Source organism: Homarus americanus, unplaced genomic scaffold (genome assembly GCF_018991925.1).
Source record: "Homarus americanus isolate GMGI-L3 unplaced genomic scaffold, GMGI_Hamer_2.0 scaffold51344, whole genome shotgun sequence".
Lineage (NCBI taxonomy): Eukaryota > Metazoa > Arthropoda > Malacostraca > Decapoda > Nephropidae > Homarus > Homarus americanus.
Window position 1 is genome coordinate 4,493 of NW_024734264.1, and position 6,710 is coordinate 11,202.

General features: G+C 53.0%; 2 pseudogenes; both read left to right on the plus strand.

Moving 5' to 3' along the window:
• The first annotated feature begins 3,185 nt into the window (after positions 1-3,185).
• LOC121870183 lies at positions 3,186-5,032 on the plus strand (annotated as a pseudogene).
• A 399-nt stretch (positions 5,033-5,431) lies between these two features.
• On the plus strand, positions 5,432-5,591 carry LOC121870182 (annotated as a pseudogene).
• The last annotated feature ends 1,119 nt before the right edge of the window (positions 5,592-6,710 follow it).

Below are 6,710 nucleotides of genomic sequence, written 5' to 3' on the forward strand. Positions count from 1 at the left end.
CAGGTCTGTCTCCCAACTGAACATTATTACCTCTCGGCGCACACGTCGCCACCACGGCTTCACATAGCAGCAGTACTGGCGATGCTGCGTTCATTAAAGTCCGGAACTGCTTATTCGGCTGTTCGCAACAGAATGGGTTTAACCTTGCCTAACAAACGATCAAACAACTTCCACTCTCGAGGTGCGGTATGCGACTGTCCTATCGTCCGCTCTGTATATGCTGGATTGCGATTTCACTATATTAAGGAGAGGTGTCACAATAATTCATTCGCGGGAATATCTTCACTCTGGGCGGAGTCAGCGCCATGCCTCTGCGAAGCAAAGCGCGGCATTCAAAACAACAACCAAAATTGCTGGGTCGCTTCCCTGCCCTGCAATGGCTGGAGTAGCAGCAGAAGAAGAGAGAGAGAAAAATAGTCTCATGGGGTCAGAGGAGGGTGGAGCGCGATCTATGAATTTCACTAGCCAGGTCTGTCTCCCACCTGAACATTATTACTCTCAAGACACGTCGCCACCACGGTTTCCGCGACAGCAGCAGCATCATGATGCGTTGCGTCTATTGTAAGTCCGGAACCGGGTTATTCGGCTGTTCGCGAACAGTCAGGTTTTAAACTTGCCTAACAAACGATCAAACAACCTCCACTCTCGAGGTGCGGTACGGTGACTGTCCTATCGTCCGCCCTTGTATGCTGGATTGCACTATTTCACTATATTAAGGGGAGAGGGTGCTTTCACACACCTATTCGGTGTGGAATATCTTCCGCCCCCCAGCGGAGCGCTTCGGCGCCTCTGCGAAGCAAAGCGCGGCATTCAAAAATAACAACCAAAGTTGCTGTCGCTTTCCCTTCCCTGCCCTGCCAATGGCTGGAGCAGCAGCAGCAGCAGAGAGAGAGAGAGAGAAAATAGTCTCATGGGGTCAGAGGAATGGCAGTGGAGCGATCTATGAATTTCACTAGCCAGGTCTGTCTCCCAATTGAACATTATTACTCTCTCGGCGCACACGTCGCCACCACGGTTTCCGCGACAGCAGCAGCATCATGATGTTGCGTCTATTGTAAGTCCGGAACCGGGTTATTCGGCTGTTCGCGAACAGTCGGGTTTTAACCTTGCCTAACAAACGATCAAACAACTTCCACTCTCGAGGTGCGGTACGGTGACTGTCCTATCGTCCGCTCTTGTATGCTGGATTGCACTATTTCACTATATTAAGGGGAGAGGGTGCCTTCACACACATATTCGATGTGAAATATCTTCCGCCCCCCAGCGGAGCGCTTCGGCGCCTCTGCGAAGCAAAACGCGGCATTCAAAAACAACAACCAAAATTGCCGTCGATTTCCTCTCCCTGCCCTGCAATGGCTGGAGCAGAAGGAGAGCGAGAGAGAGAATAGTCTCATTGGGTCAGAGGAATGGCAGTGGAGCGGGCTAATGGCGAGTAGGCTCGCGATCTATCAATTACACTAGCCAGGTCGCTCTCCCTATTGAACATTATTACTCTCTCACGTCGCCACTCCGGTTTCCGCGACAGCAGCAGCATCATCATGATGTTGCATCCACCAATTAGTCCGGAACCGGGTTATTCGGCTGTCTGCGAACAGTCCGGTTTTAACCTTACCCAACATCCACTCTCGAGGTGCGGTACGGTGAATGTCCTATCGTCCGACCTTGTATGCTGGATTGCACTATTTCACTATATTAAGGGGAGAGGGTGCCTTCACACACATATTCGGTGTGAAATATCTTCCGCCCCCCAGCGGAGCGCTTCGCGCCTCTGCGAAGCAAAGCGCGGCATTCAAAAACAACAACCAAAATTGCCGTCGCTTCCCTGCCCTGCAATGGCTGGAGCAGAAGGAGAGAGAGAGAGAGATTTTAGTCTCATTGGATCAGAGGAATGGCAGTGGAGCGGGCTTATGGCGAGTAGGCTCGCGCTCTATCAATTACACTTGCCAGGTCTCTCTTCCGTTTGGACATTATTTACTCCGTCTCTCTCTCTCTCTCTCTCGGCGCACACGTCGCCACCCTACTAGTTTCCGTCACAGCATATGCTGCGGCCTTTCAGTCCGGAACGGGGCTCCCCTTCGCCTTGCTGTCTGCCCAACTTAGCGGACTTGCGTTGGCTGATCACCCCGTCTTCGCGTCTGTGCCGGCCTTCAATGCAGCGCCCAACCGTCTCTTGACCGAGATTCATTGCACTATTCCACGCGCAAACGGCTACCCTAAATGTGCATAGACAACGCTCATGGTTCAACACGACCAGGGCGCAGTCTGGGAGCCGAGTATACTAAAAAGAGAGTTTAGCAGCCAAAACTCGTCAAAGCACACGTTGGGTTACCCCATCACCTAACAACGATGATGGCGGTTCCCACCCGTGAAATACACAACCTAACCAATATTGGGCGACGATGGCGCTCATGAGCCCACGTCCCCACAAACAGTAAGAGAAAGAGAGAGAGGAGGAGATGGGCCAATGTCTTATGCCTCGCTGGGGCAAAGAGAAGAGAAGAGGAGCGGATAAGGGAGGAGATTGGCCAACGTGCGGTCCCTCGCCCAATGTCGGCTGCCTCGCTGGAGCTGGGTAAAGAGGAGAGGAGCGGATAAGGGAGGAGATTGGCACACACGGTGGCGCTGCCGGCGCCGAGGATAGCAAGAGAAGGTGCAGTTTGATCTGATCATCTGGTTTGCTATTTCTCTAAGGCCAACGTGCGGTCCCTCGCCCAATGTCGGCTGCCTCGCTGGGGCAAAGAGAAGAGGAGAGGATAAGGGAGGAGATTGGCACACACGGTGGCGCTGCCGGCGCCGAGGATAGCGAGAGAAGGTGCAGTTTGATCTGATCATCTGGTTTGCTATTTCTCTAAGGCCAACGTGCGGTCCCTCGCCCAATGTCTTCTGCCTCGCTGGGGCAAAGAGAAGAGGAGCGGATAAGGGAGGAGATTCGCCAACGTGCGGTCCCTCGCCCAATGTCGGCTGCCTCGCTGGAGCTGGGGCAAAGAGGAGCGGATAAGGGAGGAGATTGGCACACACGGTGGCGCTGCCGGCGCCGAGGATAGCAAGAGAAGGTGCAGTTAGATCTGATCATCTGGTTTGCTATTTCTCTAAGGCCAACGTGCGGTCCCTCGCCCAATGTCTTCTGCCTCTCTCTCAATCTCACTATTTTGGCCGCCGTGATAGGCGCCGCCAACAGCAGCAGCTACCTGGTTGATCCTGCCAGTAGTCATATGCTTGTCTCAAAGATTAAGCCATGCATGTGTAAGTACAAGCCGATTTAAGGCGAAACCGCGAATGGCTCATTAAATCAGCTATGTTTCATTGGATCTGTAAACCCACTTACTTGGATAACTGTGGCAATTCTAGAGCTAATACATGCAATTGGTCTCTGACCGCAAGGGAAGAGCGCTTTTATTAGTTCAAAACTGGTCGGGCCCCGGTCCGTAACCCACCTGTGGTGAATCTGAATAACTTCGGGCTGAGCGCACGGTCTCCGCACCGGCGCCGCTTCTTTCAAGTGTCTGCCTTATCAGCTTTCGATTGTAGGTTATGCGCCTACAATGGCTATAACGGGTAACGGGGAATCAGGGTTCGATTCCAGAGAGGGAGCCTGAGAAACGGCTACTACATCTAAGGAAGGCAGCAGGCACGCAAATTACCCACTCCCGGCACGGGGAGGTAGTGACGATAAATAACGATGTGAGTCTCATCCGAGGCCTCGCAATCGGAAATGAGTACACTTTAAATCCTTTAACGAGTATCCATTGGAGGGCAAGTCTGGTGCCAGCAGCCGCGGTAATTCCAGCTCCAATAGCGTATATTAAAGTTGTTGCGGTTAAAAAGCTCGTAGTTGGATCTCAGTTCCGGACTGACGGTGCACCGCCCGGTGTTTACTGTCACGCCCGAACAGCCGCCCCGCTCGCACGGGATGCTCTTTGTCGAGTGTCCCGAGTGGCGGAGAGTTTACTTTGAAAAATTAGAGTGCTCAGAGCAGGCTATTTGAATGGCCCGAATGGTGATGCATGGAATAATGGAATAGGACCTCGGTTCTATTTTGTTGGTTTTCGGAACCAGAGGTAATGACTAATCGGAACAGGCGGGGCATTCGGACGCTAGAGGTGAAATTCTTGGACCGTCGCAAGACGAACTACTGCAAAGCATTTGCCAAGGATGTTTTCATTAATCAAGAACGAAAGTTAGAGGTTCGAAGGCGATCAGATACCGCCCTAGTTCTAACCATAAACGATGCCAACTAGCGATCCGCCGGCGTTATTCCCATGACCCGGCGGGCAGCTTCCGGGAAACCAAAGTCTTTGGGTTCCGGGAAGTATGGTTGCAAAGCTGAAACTTAAAGGAATTGACGGAAGGGCACCACCAGGAGTGGAGCCTGCGGCTTAATTTGACTCAACACGGGAAACCTCACCAGGCCCAGACACCGGAAGGATTGACAGATTGAGAGCTCTTTCTCGATTCGGTGGGTGGTGGTGCATGGCCGTTCTTAGTTGGTGGAGCGATTTGTCTGGTTAATTCCGATAACGAACGAGACTCTGGCCTACTAAGTAGTCGACGGATCTCCAGAAAATGGTGTCCAGTTCGCAACTTCTTCTTAGAGGGATAAGCGGCAATTCTAGCCGCACGAGATTGACAATAACAGGTCTGTGATGCCCTTAGATGTTCTGGCCGCACGCTACACTGAAGGGATCAACGAGTTTTCCCCTCCGAGAGGAGCGGGTAACCCGTTCAAAGCCTTTCTTGATAGGGATTGGGGCTTGCAATTGTTTCCCATGAACGAGGAATTCCCAGTAAGTGCAAGTCATCAGCTTGCGCTGACTACGTCCCTGCCCTTTGTACACACCGCCCGTCGCTACTACCGATTGAATGATTTAGTGAGGCCTTCGGACTGGCGCTCTTGGATTGTCGGCCCCGTTGCCCGCGAGGGTTTTCTGGGGTCGTCGCCTCGAGCTGACGGAAAGATGTCCAAACTTGATCATTTAGAGGAAGTAAAAGTCGTAACAAGGTTTCCGTAGGTGAACCTGCGGAAGGATCATTAACAGAGAGAAAGAGAACGGGGCGCTCTTAAAACTACTACTACTACTCTCCTGATTTGGGCGGTCTCGGGCTCTGCTCTGGCAACTCCAGCAGCGAAAGAGGACAATCCCGGCCCCCGCACCAAAAATAGGTACCACCACGCTGTAGGTGGACCACACTCGGGCGAGAGCGCGAAGACCGGAGGAGGAGGACGGACGGGGCTTTGGACGGCTGCCCGTCCGTTCCTTACTACCGGCGAATAAGCCTCTTGACCCAAAAAGAGTGAAATTCAAGTGTCAAAAAACAACAACAAGCCGTCCGGCCAAACCCAAACCACAAACTTGGGCTATGTCTGTCAAACCCTTTCATTGAGACTCGACCTGTGATGGTTAGTCGCAAAAAGACCAAATGGCAAATACACAACTCTTAACGGGGGATCACTCGGCTCGTGGTCGATGAAGACCGCAGCAAACTGCGTGTCGGTATGTGAATCGCAAGAATACCAGATACATCGACAAGTTGAACGCGATATTGCGGCGGCGGCAGCCATATGAGTTTGTCGCCGCCACTTACGAGGGTCGAAATATACATCCATCGGTTGCTGCGAAGCTCGTGCCTGCTGACTGTCTCTCGGCGACGAGGTACCCAACCGAAGCTTCCATTTTGCTTAATCGCTCGCCGCTTTTGCCGCCGAGGCGCAATTTCTTAAACAAGTGGCCATCACTAGCAAGTCCATGGACTTGGCGCACCCACATTCAACCACAACAAAGCGACAGTTGTCGCCTCGCAACAACTGGAGGCGGCGCTTCTTTTGCCTGCGCTGTCCACAGAGCATTACCTAATGGCCGCCGGCGGCCATGGCCGATGCTGCACATATACCCTAAGAGGCACTCCATCCCACGAAGAGGAAACGAAACCGGGTCGGATATCTTTTAAGTAAGCCCCGCCGGAATTTCGTCTATCACCTCGAAAAGAGTGCTTGGCATGCATTGCAGTGGAACCTAAATTGATGAGTGCGCCTGGGCCCGCAGTCTACCATGTAGTGGTGCAGGCAGAGAGATGAGAATGCTTGGGTGACGCCGTGCTCTTCCTCACGCGCTCCTCCACCTCTCCCACGGTCAGACGCGGTGTGGGCGTTCTCTTTGAGAGTTCGCCACGAGTCCACGTCTATCTCATGACTGGGAGGGAGGCAGGGGGAGTTCTCTCTAAACGCGTTAAAGACGGTGTTGCGCCTCATAACGGCGCTCGCCGGGATAGAGCACTAGTTCTGCAGCCGGAAAGGCCGCTCACGCCAATTACTACTGCGACTCTCGCTCTCTTTCTCCGGATAAACAAGTGCCACTGCTGTGGCATGCGGGAACGGGGAAAGAGGTCAAAGTTTAAGCGGCAAAGGTGCGGCCGAGTAAGGGCGGAACACGAGCGTATATGCATTAAAACTGTGTGTGTATATGACTCTGCGAGAGATGTTCTGCTGGAACACTTTTCCTATTGGCTATTTACCACTCAATGAGAAGGAACGGAGTCAGGGGTGGGAGTGCCGGCGCCATGGCCGCTGGTACCTCCGCGACAAGCCCCTCAAACCTTCCTGCCTGGTAATGTCGGTGGTGAAGAAAGTCGGTGGCAGAGCGTCTTCCGCTTCGTGGTTGGGGAACTTGTTCCCCCTAAGGATGATGAGACCACGATCGACCTCGTAGTAGGTG